Source organism: Macaca thibetana, chromosome 13 (assembly GCF_024542745.1).
Source record: "Macaca thibetana thibetana isolate TM-01 chromosome 13, ASM2454274v1, whole genome shotgun sequence".
Classification (NCBI taxonomy): Eukaryota; Metazoa; Chordata; class Mammalia; order Primates; family Cercopithecidae; genus Macaca; species Macaca thibetana.
Window position 1 is genome coordinate 8,574,023 of NC_065590.1, and position 19,051 is coordinate 8,593,073.

Sequence of the window (19,051 nt, forward strand, 5' to 3'; positions counted from 1 at the left end):
CAAAAATCTGGGGAATGCTTGGCCTTTCATTCCTCTGAGAATTATGCCATTTTCCAAGAAAAGCTAAATAGCTCATTCATGTTTCACCCTCTGTTCTTCCAGGCTGGTTTCCTGAGGATATTTTTTAGCCAGACTGGTGTGTTTTCTTTTTTTTTTTTTTTTTAAATAGGCTGCTATACATTGAGAATTTTCAACTTAAACTGATACTGAATGGTTCTTAAGTACATAGTTAAATGACGAATATTATCCTTATTTCATCGATTGCAGATGAAAACAATATACACATTCGTGGTGTCCACTCAGTGACGTATGTTGACAAATTCTCCCAGAGTATAACTCAAAGGCACATGAAATCTCTCAGTACTGCTTCTGAGGGGAGCTAACTCATAAGTACCATCAGGTAATGAAACTGTTATTTTTTTCTTTCTGCATCACTTTTATCATCAAGAGAAGTGAAGAATTTCACGTTTCAAGGGCTTTTTGCTCAGGAAATTCTAGTGTGGCCTTAACACAGATGGACGTCTCTAGGGGGGAAGTAATGGAGTAACCTGAAAAACTTGAACAGAGGAGCAAAGCTCCTTGACCGAATGGCATCCATCTGGGGCTTCCAGAAGGAAACTGGTAAGTCTATATACCACCCGCAAACATGGAGCAAGCTCTAGACCATCTGAATCCTTGGAACGTATTTTCAAAATGGGGAGATGCATGAACTGCAGAGCTCTGAGCCCAGGTTCACTCCCCAAAGCTAAGCAATAAGCTTAAATGCAGACAAGGAAAATACTGGGTTTGGCTTACCTAGCCGGTTCAGGCCAGTGTGACCTGGACAGGGGAAATAGCCCAAGAATCTATAAAAGTTACTTAGAAAACAAAAAGGCCATCAACTGAGATGGCCTGGTGATATACAAATGTGTGTCTCCCAAAGGTAAAGGGAAAGGCCCCCCACTTCTTTGAAATGATGAAACCAACGGAGGTTTCAGAGAAGAGGACACTTGAACTGGGTCTTTACTCACAGCCAAATAAGATCACGAAGTAGACTAGGAATGTACTACCTCGTGGCCCCGTGAGCACAGAGCAAGGGCTGGGCTGACAGGGACAGGAAGCAGAGCTGGGCAGGAAGGTTCTCGGGAAACATGTTAAGGTGCTGGGACACCACCTTGTATAGACTGCTGGGAGTTTGTTGAACTGGGCTGTGGATAAATAGGTCTTTATCTCCCCTCGCACTACATGAGGAGCTGAGGATTCACCAAGCATCACAGAACATGGTTGCTGCCTTCAGGACGCATTCAATGAGGGTTCCCTTGCTTTAGAATGTACGATGATGGTGAATTGTGCAGCTTATCAGCATGTAATTGAACCACAGGACAGCAATGCAACCTGATGCTAGATGACACTTAGTCCAAACGTGGCAGGTAAGAACAAGTAATATTACTGCAAAACTGGGGGTGGGGGGACAAAATGACATTTTTCCATAGCATTTATCACCATCTAAGCTACTGTGGCAGTCAGCACCCCTGTGGGAAACAGGTGGCTCATTCAAATGGTAAACTGGGGTGACACTAATGAAGGATCTGTTTACAGAGGTGGAGTGAGGGTTAAGAACACCAAAACGGTGGTGAGCAGTTATCACTCCTAAGCTGGAAGTACCACTGTTAAGGGCCAACTCCCTCCATTGTGGAGATTGAAAGGAACTGGCCTTTCCCAGTGGCACTTCTCCACAATTGGAGAGGGCTGACTTCCTCCACTGGGAAGGGCTGATTCCCACCTTTGGGGAGGGCAAGTTTCCACCATTAGGAAATGCCAATTCCCACCATTAAGGAAAACTGACTCTGACCATTCGGGAGGGTCGATTCCCTAAATTGCAGAAGACTCATTTCCTCCCTTGGGGAGACCTGATTCCCTCCACTGGCGAGGGCTGATTCCCACCACTGGAGAGAGCTGATTCCCACCATTAGGGAGGACTGATTCCTACCACTGGGGAGGGTAAATACCCACCATTAAGGAGAGCTGATTCCCTCCATTAGGGAGAGTGGATTCCCACCTTTAGGGAGGACTGATTCCCACCACTGGGGAGGGTAAATACCCACCATCAGGGAGAGCTGATCCCCACCAATGGGGAGAGCTAATTCCCACCAATGGGGAGAGCTGATTCCCACCAATGGGGCGAGCTGATTCCCACCAATGGGGTGAGCTGATTCCCACCATTAGAGAAAACAGATTCTCACCATTAGGGAGAGCTGATTCCCACCACTGGGGAGAGCTGATTCCTGCCATTAGGGAGGGCTGATTCCCACCACTGGGGAGAGCTGATTCCTGCCATTAGGGAGGGCTGATTCCCACCACTGGGGAGAGCTGATTCCCACCACTGGGGAGAGCTGATTCCCATCATTAGGGAAAATGGATTTTCACCATTAGGGAGGGCTGATTCCCACCACTGGGGAGGGTAAATACCCACCATTAGGGAGAGCTGATTCCCAATATTGGGGAGAACTGATTCCTACCAAAAGGGAGAGCTGATTCCCAACACTGGGGAGGACTAAGTCCCACTATTGGGGAAGACTGATTCTCATCATTGCACAGGACTTACTCCTAACTCTGGGGAGGGCTGATTCTCACCATTAGGGAGGGCTGACTCTCAACATCGGAAAGGACTGATACGCAACATGTGGGGAGAGCTAATTCCCAACATTAGGAAGGGCTGATTCCCAACACTGGGCAAGGCTGACCTCACCGTTAGGGAGGACTGATTCCCAACACTGGGGAGGACTCATTCTCAATATTGGAGTGGGCTGAGTTCCTCCCAAAAAGGAGGCAACTGTGTTACCCTTAGGCCATCAAGAGGGACAGAGCCATCGGGAGGCTGAGCTCACTGTTGTGCTCTTCAGTCTCAGGTTACTGACCCAGGTGGATTCTGAAAGGCAAGGAAACCATTGATTCCCTCTTTAATGACCTATGCCCCACAGGTTCTCTACAAAGCAGGGCAGAAAAGGGTATAGAGGAGGTATGGGGAGGCAAATGGAAAATGGCCGGCCCACATGCTGTGTACTTTACTTTTAGATGTTCATTGACTACCTTCCCCTATTAGAAAATGAGATTCTGGAGGACAGCAATTTAGCCAGTTTCATCCCCTGCTGTGTCCCAAGTATCTGCAAGCCGTGAGCATGCAAAGGATATTCGTTGAAAGACTGAAGAGGAGCAAAGAAGAAAACTGTTTGCCCAATATTTAACAGGAATTAAGTAATAAGAGACAAGCAGTATTTTTTATAATGAAAATATTTCTTAACGGAATGTTTCCCTATGGTATACTGGGTCTTATTTTGGCCATTCTGCCCAAAGCAATATAGCCAAGATATATAAGAAGGAAAATATAGTGGGGTACCAAATTTGCTGAAAAGATTGTATTTATGCTTTGCTTGGAGTGAAGAAATGTTGAGACTGAAGTATTTTAAATTGCCTTTTAAAAAAATACAAGAAATACATCTTTCTCCCAACTTTTCAGACCTGTGGTCTAAGAATGAGAGATCGTTGCCAGGATTATTAAAGAAACTGTGTTCAACAGGAGAAAGATGTCAGGTTGTGGGATTTTCTGCCAGGAGAGGTTTTAGAGACCAACATTGTCTGGATTTGATGACAGGTAATGACATTAACTAATTACAAAACTAATCACATTTGGAGCAGTGGAAGCTGAGATCATGATAAGCGTAATCAAATCCCTGACTTCAGGGCTTTGGGAATCGGAGGATAAGCTTTCTTCTATTGCAAAGCTTGACCAGATGACTTTCAGGGCTGTTGGTCTGAATATTTTGGAAGCTGCTGATACCGATGGAAGTCTGAACGAGGGCACTGAACTGCAGCACTCCGTAGCCTGATTGGCAGTCAGCGAGGGGACTGCGCTATAGGGACTCTGCGTGAGTCCCCACTGGCTGAAGATGAGTCCTGCCGACTCCGTTGTCAGGAGTTCCATCAAGGTAAATTCCTGGCCCCATTTCTCTTCCCCTAAAAGGTACAGGTCTTTCCCCTGAAGACCTGTACCTCCACACCCATATCTCTGGTTGGGTTGCCTCGAACTAATACAATCCGCAAGCAGCTCCGTTTCTACCTCTACAAGTAGACAGATAAATATCTTTCCCATTGGCCTCAACACATGGATGTAAGAATCTGGTGAAACGTAGTCTACTTCCCATGCTATAAACCTCTCTAAATAGAAAACATATTGTGAGTCTTAAGCCAAAGTAAAGGCCCAAGTGCCTATATTATGGGTCCCTCAATCACCAAAAAGGTAGGAAACTATTCCAGTTAAGAAGCTGGCTACCTTCTAATGGTCAGTTCCTCTGCCATGTTGTCCCCTCTTCCTTCTTGTTGTCTCTGGCCTCCTGGGAGGAAAGGGATGAAGTCCAGCTCCTTCAAAGCCTTTCCAACCCTTTAAGGAGACAATAAGGCATGGAGCTGTGCTGTGGAAATGCCCTGGTCATTCTTCCCGTCTACTCACATTCCTTCAGCCCCTGATGTAAAACTTGAAAGGAAATGAAATCCTAAATGTAAACATTATCTTTCAGTCACTTGGAAAATTATCTACCTCTCCTTTCTCTCTCTTAGCAATTCACTCACCCTCAATTAAAGCCGTCCTTTGAGTTCAGCCTCACTTTTCAGAAACCAAGCAATCACTTAAGAAAGAGAAAAACATTAAGAGATCCAGATTTCAATTAACTCTGCCATTGATTTTTGTGTAATTCTGGGGGAGGCATTATTCTTTTGGCAAAGTGGGGGCGAAGAACTCAAAGATTAATGAAGGTTCTAATGACAGCAGTGGGCAAGGACTGAGACATTTGCAATCCTGTCCCTTAGGCCCTGCTGAAAAGCAGAAGCAAAACGAGGAGGAAAATGGCCTGGAAGTGAGGCCTGTGAATAGTCCACCACAATGTCTGTCATTCAGGTGGAAAGGCTTCGGTGGTCAGTGGATACAGTGTTTTCTTTCTTTCTCTCCTTTTTTTCTTTTCGTTTTTGTTTTTTGAGATGGAGTTTTGCTTTCATTGCCCAGGCTGGAGTACAATGGTACAATCACTGCAACTTCCACCTCCCAGGTACAAGTGATTCTCCTGTCTCAGCCTCCCAAGTAGCTTGGATTACAGGCATGCGCCACCACGCCCAGTTAATTTTTTTGTATTTAGTAGAGATGGGGTTTCACCATGTTAGGCTGGTCGTGAACTCCTGACTTCAGGTGATCCACCTGCCTCAGCCTCTGAAAGTGCTGGGATTACAGGCGTGCACCACTGTGCCCAGCTGGATACTGTGTTTTCTTGTACTTTTTCATTTTAATGTAATTTGTGTATTTGGTGTTTTACATAATTGTGCCTGGGGTTTTTTTTTAACTGATCAATAAAATATATATATCCAACTTTGCCTTTTTAAAAGCTGCAATTATTTCATAATTTTGAATATCTATTGATCATAACCAGGAACCAGTGAGTTAGCACAAAAGAGCATGCATGTACACACACACACATACATACCACATAAATACAATGGAGGAAACCACTGATACAGATATAATTTTTAATGTGTTATGTCATTGGATGTCTATCAGAGGAAAAATTCTCTGCGAAAATAGATTTAAAACAACAGGCAGTTTAATCAGATAAGTACACGGCATTCATCTTTGTCCACTAGCAATATGATTGTAGCATAATGAATGAAGGGTGGGAGCTCATCGGAATATGTCTCTTCTGAGCAACAGAGTGAAACCAACTGTCATTGAGAATCCTTTCCTGTGGTGGGAGCTGGAGTAGAATCTGCTGCTGTGATCATTATCATCATCATCATCAATAGCTAAACTATTAGACTTGAACAAAGAAAATAAATGATGCAATTTGGGATTTTATGTTAAAAGGTTTATTCCAACTTTATGCAATGTCCTAATGGGGAATTTAGGGTTGCAACACAACTCGCCAACTTTTGGAAGCCCCAACTAAGGTGGAGCAAGGGTTCCCCTTCTCTGGGGAATCAGTGAAGAGAAACTACCTTTCAAGGAAGTGTAAAGGGAGTGAATTGGAACAAACATCCTCCTCTCAAACCAAATGCAAAGAGTGAGGTTATTCAGTTACAAGGCAGCCTAGGTAAAGCTATGCACTTGTTGCTTGCTGCTCTGCTGCTCTTGTGCAAAATAAATAAATAAATAAATGTTAGATTTGTGCCTGGCTCTGTAGCTCAGTCAGAGTAAGGCTGATGGCCGCTGTCTCCCAGGGAACAATAGGGTTGGTGAGGGAACCTGAGGGAGCCAGCACACCCCGTGGCCCATGGGAATGCCCATGCATTCATTGACTACCTGCTATGAGCCAGCCCCGTTGAGGGCTTTACCCCTCACATGACCTTGTGACCCTGTGAGGCAGGTCCTGTTATTCCCTCCATTTTCCAGACAACGCAGAGAGACATGAAATGGGTTATTGGGTTTTAAAGATGCATTCAAAGCCACACAGCCAGTACTGAGAGTACCAGGTAACCACTACGTAGCTGCTCAAAGGAATCGAATTTAATGGAATGAAAAATCAGAGAAGTGGTGGGCTGAAAAGAAGACAGGGAATGATTTGGCTTAATTGTAATCATCTCCAAAATAAAAACTGATTTGCCCAGTTCCCCCTCCATATCAGCAGTGTTCAGCAGCATTTCCATGAATGCCACCAACAGACAAGTGTCCCGTCCCTGCCCTGCCTTCCAGAATCCCTTTCTACCACCATGCCTCCAGAATCCACCTGCATGGTAAAACCAGTCCCAGGACTGACACATGCCTCATAGATTGCTAGAGAGAATGGGGGCCAGGAATGGAGGTCAGTCAAGACCCTGGAACTGTGAACCCAGCAGCTACGCCCCATCACCCAGTCCTCAGGCATTGGTTCACTCAAACTGCCTTGGACACCCTCTTGTTCCACCCATGTGGCCTTTGCCCTGGTATCTGGAGAACAAGGACAAGGCTGTTTCTCTCTTGAGACCCCACCATCATGACCATCACTTCCCTGCAGACCTGCCTACTGCCCTGGGTGTGTGCTCTTATGTGCTCAGCTGGGCTCTGAGTCCTCTTTGCTCCCCTAAGGACTGGGACTGTTACAAAACAATGTCTTGGGTAAGGCTTGCCTATGGATGACTATATAAGAAACCCTAACAACAATGGCTTGACCAATAACATTTATTACAGGACATAAAAATATCTGATACAGTGCTCAAAGACACAAGCAAGGAGCCAGGCTCTTTCCATCTTTCAATCAGGTCAGCTGTGCCCTGACCACTGCCTACCTTGGGAGCAAGAAGGAGCTGGACCTGGAAGAACAGCCGCGATGGACTGTGGGTGGCCTGCAGCTCATGGGGTGAGCTACTGTGGGCATCTGAGCACCCCAGTTTGTAGGGCAGATGGGAAAGGGAGCTTTTGGCTTTCCAGCCTCCACAGCAGGAGGCTAGTTAGAGTGGGGATATTTAAATGCCAGTTAGAATGGGAATTGCAGAGGGGACTGAGGGAGTCAACCTAAAGAATCTGTGACACACAGGAGAAGACTCATTTTCCAGGGAGTTTCCCTCCCCGAAGCCCCGAGCAGGCAGTGGCCAGTTGCTTGAATGAGGTAGAGGTGAAAAGAAATACTGAGTGGTAAAAAGGTGGATAATGCTCATACAATATTATGCCACCTCATGGGTTCAAGAACACTGAGGTCTGGGTAGGCGGCCCAGAGAGAGCTCACAAGCTGTGTGTGGGTCCACCACAGAACCCAGACTGGGAGTAAGACACCAACACCTCCGATTCCAACCCCTGCCACTCACTCATGGGCACCACGACCTACACCAAGGGTCTCTATTTTTGCATTCTGACCCTGGCTTGGCCTAAAAGACCCAACAGGCACTTCGTGAATACATGCCAAGCCAATGAAGCTCCCACATTTGCGAATGGAAGAGGCTGGACCAGAACACTGCAGGGCCTTGCTTCCCTGACATAAATGACTCCAGGAGGCCTAGTCACCTAGCGGAACCACAGAGGCCCAGCCATTCTGTAAAAACTGTGTGCTACTCAGCTCTTTAAGGGACTTCAGAAGGGTCAGTTCCAGGTTCGGTTCAACTGCAGAGATCCAAGGCGCCCTCCAACCCCTTGAGCTCCACGTTCATTCTAGCTGCTACCTGGTGTGGCAGAAAGTCTGACATGCTGAGCCCATCTCTTCATCTGTAAAATGAAGACAGTAATGCCTACCTCACAGGGCTGTATGAAGATGAGAGATGATGGATGCCTGCCCACCCAGGCCTTTTTAGTCTGCAATATTGGCTCTTCTCACAGAAGACCCTGGGGACTTGGACTGGACCAAGAACAGAATCCAAATCAGTGCTGACTGCTAGAGATGTGAAAGGGAACATTCCCACCTGGGTAAATCTACCTCCAGAAGCTCCTTCAGAAGTTGGTTTTTTATGGGGAAGGGTTGGTGGTAGGCAGGGTTGACTGAGAATGCTCCCCAGGCTGGCATGGCTGATTGGTTCCAAACTGTGGGAATCGCCTACTGACCTCAATTCAGCATAAAACTGTGAATGTTGATGTGCCCTGATGTGGGGTGGCATTTTCATCTTTTACCTATAATGATAGCATCTGCAAATAGATTGACTCTTTCAGGCTCTTTGGGTACCTTTAAAACTATGAGCTTCTATATAGGTATCTATACCCAAGTATAAAAGAGCATTTTAATCAACACTCAGCATAAAACAAATAAAAATGATGTGTTTGGCAAAAATAAATAAAATAAAATAAAATCCATCTCTGGCAACATTCATGAAGTCAAAGTACTGTGTGTTTGAGCAGACCATACCCGAATTTCTGGTGCATTCTGTGAGCTGCCTTGTAAGGTGAGAGGAAGGCAAACTACAGCTTATCCAGAGCAGGGGGCTGGTGTGGCCACCAGACACAAAAAGAAAACTCCTCCACAAAGCCAAGTTGAAAAAACTAGGACTGTTTTGCCTGGGGAAAAAAAAACAGATAAAAACAATCTTCAAATATTTGGAGAGAGCTTTCATGTATAAGAATGAGCCTTATTTTATGTACATCAAGAAGGAAAGCTACGCCTGTAATCCCAGCACTATGGGAGGCCAAGGTGGGTGGATCACTTGAGGTCAGGAGTTCAAGACCAGCCTGGCAAATATGGTGAAACTCCATCTCTACTAAAAATACAAAAATTAGTTGGGCATGGTGGTGTGCACCTGTAATCCCAGCTACTAGGGACTGAGGCAGGAGAATCACTTCAGCCCGGGAAGCAGAGGTTGCAGTGAGCCGAGATCACATCACTGCACTCCAGCCTGGGCGACAGCAAGACTCTGTTTCAAAAAAAAAAAAAAGAAAGAAAGAAGGAAAACTAGAGTCAATCATAGAGCTACAAGAAGACAAGTTTTTCCTCCAGTGGGAGTTGAAAGTGCAGCCCTGAGGGGCAGCAGGATCCACAAGCTAGCAGGATTCAAGACTTTAAGATGAAAGCCTGTTGAAGACATCATATCCCCCTGCCTTGTGGAGTTGTGGTGCCAACTAAGAAGACCATTTTCTCAGACCCCCCTGCCAGCTATCTCTCAGGTGCCAACTCTGCCACATTGCCCAGGGCCATTGACCAGTTGTTCACCGCAGCTGCCTTACAATAGACTGTAGAGCACATGATCCCGCAGAGCCTCTCCTTGGGTACCTTGCCTGGCTTCTCTCCTCCCACCCTGGGGCTTCTCTGTTGCCCCTGAAGCATGAGATATCCCAGCAAAACTCAGTGCACAACCATGCTCAGTCCAGAGGTAAGAGGAGGAAATAAAGGAAGATTAATAACCCATGGCAAAAGCCACTTACCAATCAATCAGAGGCTGAAGCTGGCAAACAAATTCTTTTCCCTTCGTCACTCTCCCTCCACCCAATCAGTCTGTCCTGAGATTTAGTCACTTATGCTCTGGGAGGATGGTCCCTGTATTAGTTTCCTGTAGCTGCTGTAACAAATTACCACTAACTTGGTGGTTAAAAACAATATAAATGTATTATCTTATAGTTCTGGAGGCTAGAAGTGTGAAATCAGTATCACTGGGCTCACAGCAAGGCATTGGCGGGGGGTGTGCTCCCTCCAGAGGCCCTAGGGGAGAATTCCTTCCTTGCCTACTCTGGCCTCTGGTGACTGTGGCTTGGCTTATGACCACATCACTCAGATCTCTGTCTCCTTGATCACACTGCCCTCTCCTCTTCTGTGTATCAAACCTGCCTTTGCATCCTCCTTGCAAGGACATTTGTGTTGGGCTGTAGCAATCACCCAGAAAACCCAGGGTAATCTTGCATCTCGAGATCCTAAATGGCATCTGCAAAGTCTTTGCCATATAAGGTAACATTCACAGGATCCAGGGATTAGGATGTGGATATTTCTTTAGGGGCCAATGTTTAGCTTACCACAGCCCCAGGTGATGGAGCAGTCAGCTACATGTCATTTGATGACAGCTACATGTCATCAAATACATCAATAACACACCATTGTATTTGCTCCTTGCATTTCAGCCACACTACCCTTTCTTCCGAACTCCTACTCCTCTGGGATGGAACTCTCCACGAAAGAGGCAGCACATGAGATTTTCCTCAAGCTCTACTTTCTGGGAAACTCAGTGTAATAGACTTAAGCCATTAAGAACAGTGCACACAGTAATGATAGTCATAGTCATAGTAATAGTAGTAACACAGTACCGTTTTCAAAGAGGTTTAACTTTCTTCCACAGTATTGCGCAATCATTAAAAACAGACTTACACACATTCCATTGCAGTGGAATCTTACACTCTGTTGAAAAATCTATTTCCCCTCTACAAAACATTGCCAATGTGGTGACAATTTTTTCAGTAGAATACCTGCTAAGTGAATAGAATTAGAAAGAAGTGTGCTCCACAGCAAATGGAAGAAAATTCACTCTGTTAGAAGAAAGTTAAATAAATTAATGTTGATGACTTCCTTACAGACAAAATGTCTTATCTGTAGCAGCACTAAGTCCTGCTAAGGATATGCCTTTTGCATGATGAAACAAATTATGTTTCTTAAAACAGCAGTGTCCTGGGTCCTAGGAATATCTGAGAGGTGGCATACTTTATGGATGAATCACAGAATTGATACTATCACCTCCATATTCAGTCAGCAAAGCTGAGACTGCCTTTTGTGGGGGAAACAAGGAGAGTAAGGCAGAACTTTCTACAGGACCGCTCAGAGGTCTTTGTAGGTGACAACTGTATAATGGAAGATCTGGAAGGTTGTTTTTTTCATTAGGCAACTTCATTGGCACCTTTGTTTTAGAGAATCATATGACTTTTAGGTTCACCAATAAATCTGATAAGAACAAGTGATACAGTTTATGTCCCCACCATAGCCCATTGTAGTTCCCATAATCCCCATGTATCATGGGGGGGACACATGGTGGGAGGCAACTGAATCATGGGTGCAGTTACCCTCATGCTGTTCTCATGATAGTGAGTGAGTTCTCATGAGATCTGATGGTTTTTAAGGGGCTTTTCCCCCTTTGCTCAGCACTTGTCTCTCCTGCCACCATGTGAAGAGGGACATACCTGCTTCATCTTCCACCATGATTGTGAGTTTCCTGAGGTCTCCCCAGCCACGCAGAACTGTGAGTCAATTAAACCTCTTTTCTTTATAAATTACCAAGTCTGGAGTATCTCTTCATAGCAGTGTAAGAACAAACTCATACAACAAGTATCTAGTAACATTGAATATAAGGAAAATATTGGCAAACTTCCCCCACTAAAAGGGCAAATATCAAAATCAGAAACCTTTAAGTACTTCTCTTACTATGACAAGGCAAATCCAATATTTTGGCCGAAGCTGCTTCCTCCAGCAGGTTATCATCTCATCTCAAAAATTACAAGACACATCATTGAATAAATATAATCTGAATGAAGAACTGTATTGAATGGTATGATAAAATAAGCCTATATCTGCCGCACTCTTGTTTAATATATGTTGCTTAGCTGGGTAATTCACATCTGAAATTTCTTTGATATGGATTCACTTGGACTTTATGTACAAAATCTTAGCTTTCACATTTCCCAAGCCTGGATCATTTTCATATTTTAGTTGCTGGAACAATGTGCTATCAACATTTCAGTATCTCTCTTTCTCTCTCCTCTCATGGTATGTGCACTCAAGAGACATGCAGATGCACACAATGTAAAACAAGGTGTCAGGCAACATTTTTAGAACAATAGGATTACTCTCCCTCTCCAAGTTCATCTACTTTCTCTTTCTTCATGGCACAAATAAAAGCCAACTCCTTGGACAGCACAGAAAAAACCAGAAGAAGAATCTATGGACTTCTGGAGGATTCCAGCCACAGGAGTCTAAGAGCAAAACAACTGAAGCGTTACAACTCATCTTTATACAGTCATCACTCCCTGGAAAATTTCAGCTCTTTTTCTAGCTCATACAAGGCTCCTAAATGATGTTAAATAGCAGATGAATGAGTGAACCAGTGAACTAAAAGACTGAACATTTCCAAAACTATAGAAAAAGACATGATGTAAAGAAGCATTATGGTATACCGGAAAGAGCAGTGACTTAAAGCCAGGAGAAGTAACTGCCAGCTGTTCTACTGGCTTACTATATGATCTCGGGCATGCTACCTAAATCACATTTCCTCGCATGCCAAATAGGGATGATAATTTATTCTAAAGTTTTATAGATAGCATCTATACCACAAATACAGTACCTATATGATTTAGAAAACACATGGATTCACATTCTGTCACTTGATCCGCCCAACCACCAAATGGTGGGAAAGGATGTTCATCTTTTGTCCTGGAAGCAGAAGTCCACAATGTTGACCATAATGCCTTGATGTAGTTAATAAAGGTGTGCTCCAAGCTAGAAATCCCAGATATGTGTACACCTTCTTCTCCAGAGAGCAGGCAGAGAAAAAGATGGCCATAATCAGTGATTTACCCCTGAGACAATAATGGCAGAATCTTATCTCTAATCATGACTTCTTACCTTAAATCATTCTTGCTGCCTGTCTTCCATATACCTGCTCCGAATACTCATAAAATTAACTCACAGCCAAAGGCCCTGAGCATTTCTTCAAATAAGTACTACGTAAAAATACCTACAAATTTATTTCTCATTATGGAGAAGGTATTGGTAATGAACTGGATGGAGAACATCAGGAATTGGCAAACTTTTCCTGTCAAGAGCCAGAGAGTAAATATCTTAGGCTTTGTCGGCCATATGGTCTCTTTCACAACTACTCCATGTTGTGGAGCGAAAGCAGCCGTAGATAATACAAAACAAATGGGTGTGTCTGTGAGCCAATAAAACTTTATTTACGAAAGCAGGCGACAAGTCGCACCTAGCCTGATTGGGACTTGTTTTCCAACCCTTAGACTGCATCCACTTTGAGAAAAGTCTTGTCAAAAGCATCATTTTAGCACTTTCTTTTAGAGGCAGGGTCCTGACAACTCTTGATTAACACACACATCCAGGCACTTTGTCTCTCTTCCTCCATCGTCCTTTGATAAATACCAACCAGCAGAGGGGACACGGAGCATTTTTCCTTCAACTGCAGTGATTCTGAAAGACAAAGCCGGGGCAGAGATTAAAACCAGACCCAAGGTCTTTATGCCATGCTCAGCATATCAAGTGCCCCTCTTCAAATTGTACTGAGCTAGTTGTATACCTTAATAAAGAAAATAGAACTATTCTTTCACTTAATAGTCTTTTAGTGAGGGTATGGGGGCCAGGTTTACGAAAGCCCTTATAAAATACCGGCTGAAAGGAAATAATGCTCCTTGGCACCACAGAATCTTTTTCATGTGAAGCTACATGATCACTTTTCATTTTGTTTCTCAAGCACTCCGTGGCACCCATCCATGTATTAGGCTAATAACTGCATGAATCTAGTTAAAAGGAGCCAAGCAATTATTTTAATTAGAAGAGAACAAAAATAATGCTCCTGGCTTCTGTTTTAAGGGGCAAGAAGGAAGTAGTCAGGGTTCAAAAAGATCCCACAAAATATTTTTGTGAAAGGAAAAATAATTAAGGCCAAATTTAGAATGTACTTGCAATAAATGGGCCAAATAAAATGAATGGCATCACTGTGCAGCTAGAACCCATTCATAGATAAGAGCCCCAGAAAGTCCGTTTCTACGTGATACCATTTTGAGGGTATAGCCAATTTTACAAAGTGAAAGTGAATGACTAGCCGAGACTTAATGATCCTTGTGAATCTCTCACATGATTTCATAAAGAGTGTCTGTGTAAACTCTTTTATTAATAAGAGATGGGGGGAGGATATTGGTCAATTTGCTTCTTGGGCAGGATTTTTTTTTTTTTCCATTTAAATTCTTAAATTGCTCAAATTCGTTTCTCTGGAAAAATCTATCTTCACAGCAAATCCTTGTTGCTAATCCATTCTATAAAAAGCAGATTCCACCATAAGAGGATTTTAATCAGCTAGACTGAACTCAGTTATACAGGAAGAGATTGTATCTACAGATCTTCCCGAGCCTTTGCCTTCCTGCCTCCCTTCTGGTCATGGCATTTTGACCATTTTATTCCATCTCAGCCTTCCAAAAAGAAATGAAATTAGATTCAAAATAGTCAATTAGTCACCATTCTTCCTTCTGTTTGGATCTATCATTGTTTATTGAGCACCTGTTATCTACCAGCAAACAGGAAATTATGGGTGTACATAAGTGACTAAAATCCAGACCTTGCCTGCAAAGAGCTCACAGTCCAGTCTGACAGACAGACACATGGGCAGAAAGGAGAGGCAAGGAGCCCAGCTGGGTGGAGGGCAAGGTTACCTACCCTGAGCTGGCTGTTAAAGAATGGATTGTCCAGAAGGATATGGATAGTCTATTCCAGGGAGAAAGGTCAGCACAGGAAAAGGCACAGGCACAGAGAACCACAGGGAGCACACACAGTTGAACCAGAAGACAGAGTTGCAGGAATGTAAAGCCAAAGACTAGAGTGAGACAAGAGAGCAGACTGAAGAGGTGAGCAAGAGCCAGGTACTATGGTCTGAACGCTGGTATCCTTCCAAAACTCATGTTGGAACCGAATACCTGATGGGATCGTATTAAGAGGTAGGGCCTTTGGGAAGTGATTCAGTCATGGGGGCTCCCCCATCATGAGTAAGACTGGTGCCCTTATAAAAGAAGATCCAGGGGACTTCCTTGCCCCTTCCACCACGTAAGAACGCAGCAACAAGGTGCCATCTATGGAGTCCTACAAGACACCAAATCTGCTGATGCCTGGATCTTGGACTCCCCCGCCTCCAGAACTACCAGCAATATATTTCTATTGTTTATAAATTACCCAATCTAAGATATTCTGTTAAGCAACCTGAATGGACTAAGACACCAGATCATGCAAGAACCTGCACCACATTGATAAACCTGAACTTCATCTTGCAGAGCAATACAGAAATCACCTAGTTTTCAGCAAAGGACTGAGGTGGTTAGCTTTCTATTTCAGAGTCAGCACCTGCATGGCTGAGAAGAAGATGAAATGGAGAATAGTATCCCATAGATGCCATTGCCCAGGCAAGAGGTGACAAGGCCTTGAACTGGGACAATACTAAGTAGAAAAGGAGATCTGGGATGAGGAATGAGATGCATGCTACTAAAGGATATTTTAAAAATAAAAATTAAAAAGTCTGTGGAGCAGTGACTGATAAGGTCAAAAGTCAGAGATTAAATTGGCCTAGAAAATTCTTGGCAGGGATCAGATATTTTATCTGAACACTTGTCATATGTCCAAAAAGGTTTCTCAACTGATGAGCCTTGATTATGGGTTTGAGGATTGAGATGCCGTAACAAATTTCAGCCTTGGGCACATGAACATACTGCTGAGTGCCATATGGAAACTCCTAGAAGATAGCCTAATTCCTATTTATTTTCCCATGCAAAACTCACACAAAATCAGCTTCTTGCTAAAAGTCTAAGTTAAAACACACAGGAACATAGAAAGACAGAAAACTGTAGTGAGTCCTTCTCAGGATAAATTACATATATGTTTAATTACTATATGAGATTAGACTCATTTATGTTTTAATTTCTAAAAGACTATATACTTCTCAACTTGTTTTATGAGCCAATGGAACCTTGATAACACATTTGACAAAGACATTACAATAAAAGAAAGTTACAGGTAAATTTCATTCATAAACATTTCTATAAAATTTTTTTTTAAATATGACCAAAGTACATGCAGCAATACGTAAGATAAGTATTACATCACACCCAAGTTGAGTTTAATCCAGAAATGCAAGATTGGTTTAACATTCAAAAACCCATTGAATAACTCACCATGCTAACAGAATAAAGGAAAAAAGTAAAATGATCATTCTATAAAGAAGTGGATGCTTAATTTATGACAAAAGTGTCTCTGCATAGCAATGGAGAAAGGAAGTCTTTCTCATTCATCATGAAGGGTAAGTAGATATCATGGAGTAAAGAACAAAACTTGATCCCAACCTCACACCATATACAAAAATCAATGCCATGTGGATTGTAGATCCAATTGTGAAAGGTGAAACAACACAACTTACAAAAGATAATATGAAAGGATATTATCATGGCCTTGAAGTAAGCAAAGCTCTGCTAAATAGGACACAGAAAACATTAACCATCAAGGAAAATAGACTATATTAACATTAACATTAAAATCAGCTGGGCACAGTGGTTCATACTCGTAATCCTAGCACTTTGGGAGGCTGAGTTAGGAGGATCACTTGAGGAGTCCAGGAGCTCAAAACCAGCCTGGGCAACATGGCAAAACCCCATATCTATAACAACAGCAAAAAAAATACAAAAATTAGATAGGCATGGTGGCACATGCCTGTAGTCCTAGCTACTCAGGAGGCTGAGGTAAGAGAATCACTTGAGCCCTGGGGATTGAGGCTGCATTGAGCCATGATTGAGCCACTGCACTCCAGCCTGAGCAACAGTGCAAGACTCCTATCTCAAAAAGCAAAACAAAACAAAAGAAAAAAGTTAAGATTTTCTATTCATCCAAAGACACTACAAAGAGAACGAAAAGTCAAGCTCAGAGTGGTACATATTTTTAACATATATAACCAAAAAGCTATATCCAGAATATATATCTCCTACAAATCAATAAGAAAAGATGAAAAGTCCAATAGAAAAATAGACTTAATATGACTATTTACAAAAGAGAATATCCAAATAGCCACTATACATGAAAAAGATGCTCAATGTAATAATAATCCAAGAAAATGGAATTAAAACCACAGTGAGACTCTATACATACCACCAGAATGACCAAAATCAAGAAGACTGAGAATGCCAAGTGCTAGCAGGGATGTAGAACATCACTCACTGCTGGTAAGAGTGGAAATTGACACAATCTCTTGGGAAAACTGTTTGGCATTATTTATTAAAGTTGAGCATAGTCATGTTCTACAATTTGGTGACTTCCCCTTTAGTCTATGTATAGACTAAACATAATGCATATACACAAGCATTGAAGACATGCACAAGAAAGTTTCTGGCTGTACTCTCTGAAAATAGCCTAAAACTCAAAACAACTCAAATGTTCATCAAGGGTAAAATGGATAAACTGCCGAGCATGGTGGTGTACTCCTGTAATCCTAGCACTTTGGGAGGACAAAATGGACAGATCACTTGAGTCTAAGAGTTTGAAAGCAACCTGAGCAACATGGCAAAACCCTGTCTCTTAAAAAAAAAAAAAAAAAAAAAAAAATTAGCCGGGCAGGGCATAGTGGCATGAGCCTGTAGTCCCAGCTACTCTGGGTCTGAGGATCACTTGAGCCCAGGAGGTCAGGGCTGCCATGAGCCAGATCATGCCACTGTACTCCAGCCTAGGTGACAGAAGGAGACCCTATCTCAAAAAAAAAAAAAAATGATAAATTGTGCTATATTACTTATATAAGGATATAAGGGAAGAAAATATAACAAGGAAAACATACTATTAGTACACCCAACAACATAGACACAAAAATAATGTTGAGAGAATGAAGACAGACAAAAGAACACCTATCCATGTTTAATGTTCTTATCACAATAAAGATGAAATTTAAAAAAGAATACCTATCATATGATTCCATTTACATAAACTTCAAAAAAAGCAAAACAAATATATGGTGTCAGAAGTCAGGCCAATGGTTACCTTTGAGGGAAAGGGGCCTTCAGGAGCATTGTTCACATTCTCCTTCTTGTCCTGGGAGAAAGTTAGAGGATGTGGTCACTCCACATTAATTTATCAAGTCACACACTTCTGCTATTTGCAGTTTTCCATATGTGGAACCCCAATAAAGCTTCCATTTAAAAGTTTCAAATGTTGATTTCCATTTTCCTTTAAGTAAATAAAGAGAATAAGAAAATATTATAGAATATCTTCATTAAAATCAATCAATTTTAATTTGCTAACCAAGCTGGCTCTTACCTGTGTTCAGTTTGCTCCCCTGATGTCAGCTACAGAGCAGGAAAGAGGAAAAACCACACATACGATTTTCAGGCCGCTGGAGGAAGAGGAAGTGAATGCCTTCCCTGTGAGGGAGAATGAATGAAACTGGGACCCTCTGCAATTTGGCTAAGAGGTGAGTAATGCATAGAGAGGAAAAAGAAAAAGAGAGAGAGAGAGAGAGAGAGAGAGAGCTGAAGGTCCAATGTATAAAATAATGACAATAATAACGGGCCTGCTGGAGGCTCATATATTTCTAGCCTTATATAAAATGGGATTAAAACGTAACAAATTTAGACTGGCTACAAGAAATGCTTTTGTGTGAAATGTATAATTAACCTGTAGCCAACGGTTTAGTAAAATCCAACTCCTCCCATCCTCCAAAAAAAAAAGCTATTTATAGCAGCCAAACCAGCAACATTGACAAGTATTGTATTACAAAGACTCCCCTGCTTCCAGGCAAAAACTGATCACCAGCTGGGGTCAGGAAGAAAATTTTCCCTTTGGTGTAGTATTTCATGGCTCTGTTATCTAATATTGAACAACTCTCCCGGGCTGAGTAGCATTTGCACCTCCATTCACGGCACCTGGCT

General features: G+C 42.8%; 1 long non-coding RNA gene across 3 annotated transcripts in view; it reads right to left on the minus strand.

Annotated features, from left to right (window-relative positions):
- Nucleotides 1-13,305: 13,305 nt before the first annotated feature.
- The window catches only part of LOC126933942 (uncharacterized), a 46,369-nt gene continuing 40,623 nt past the window's right edge, over nt 13,306-19,051 (minus strand). For 2 of the 3 annotated variants that reach the window (XR_007718770.1, XR_007718769.1), the window contains exons 2-4: nt 18,441-18,587; nt 18,165-18,350; nt 13,306-13,580 (exon numbers count right to left, since the gene is read on the minus strand). This is a non-coding gene — a long non-coding RNA (uncharacterized LOC126933942). The remainder of the gene's footprint in view (nt 13,581-18,164; nt 18,351-18,440; nt 18,588-19,051) is intronic. The other variant, XR_007718768.1, reaches the window with a different exon arrangement.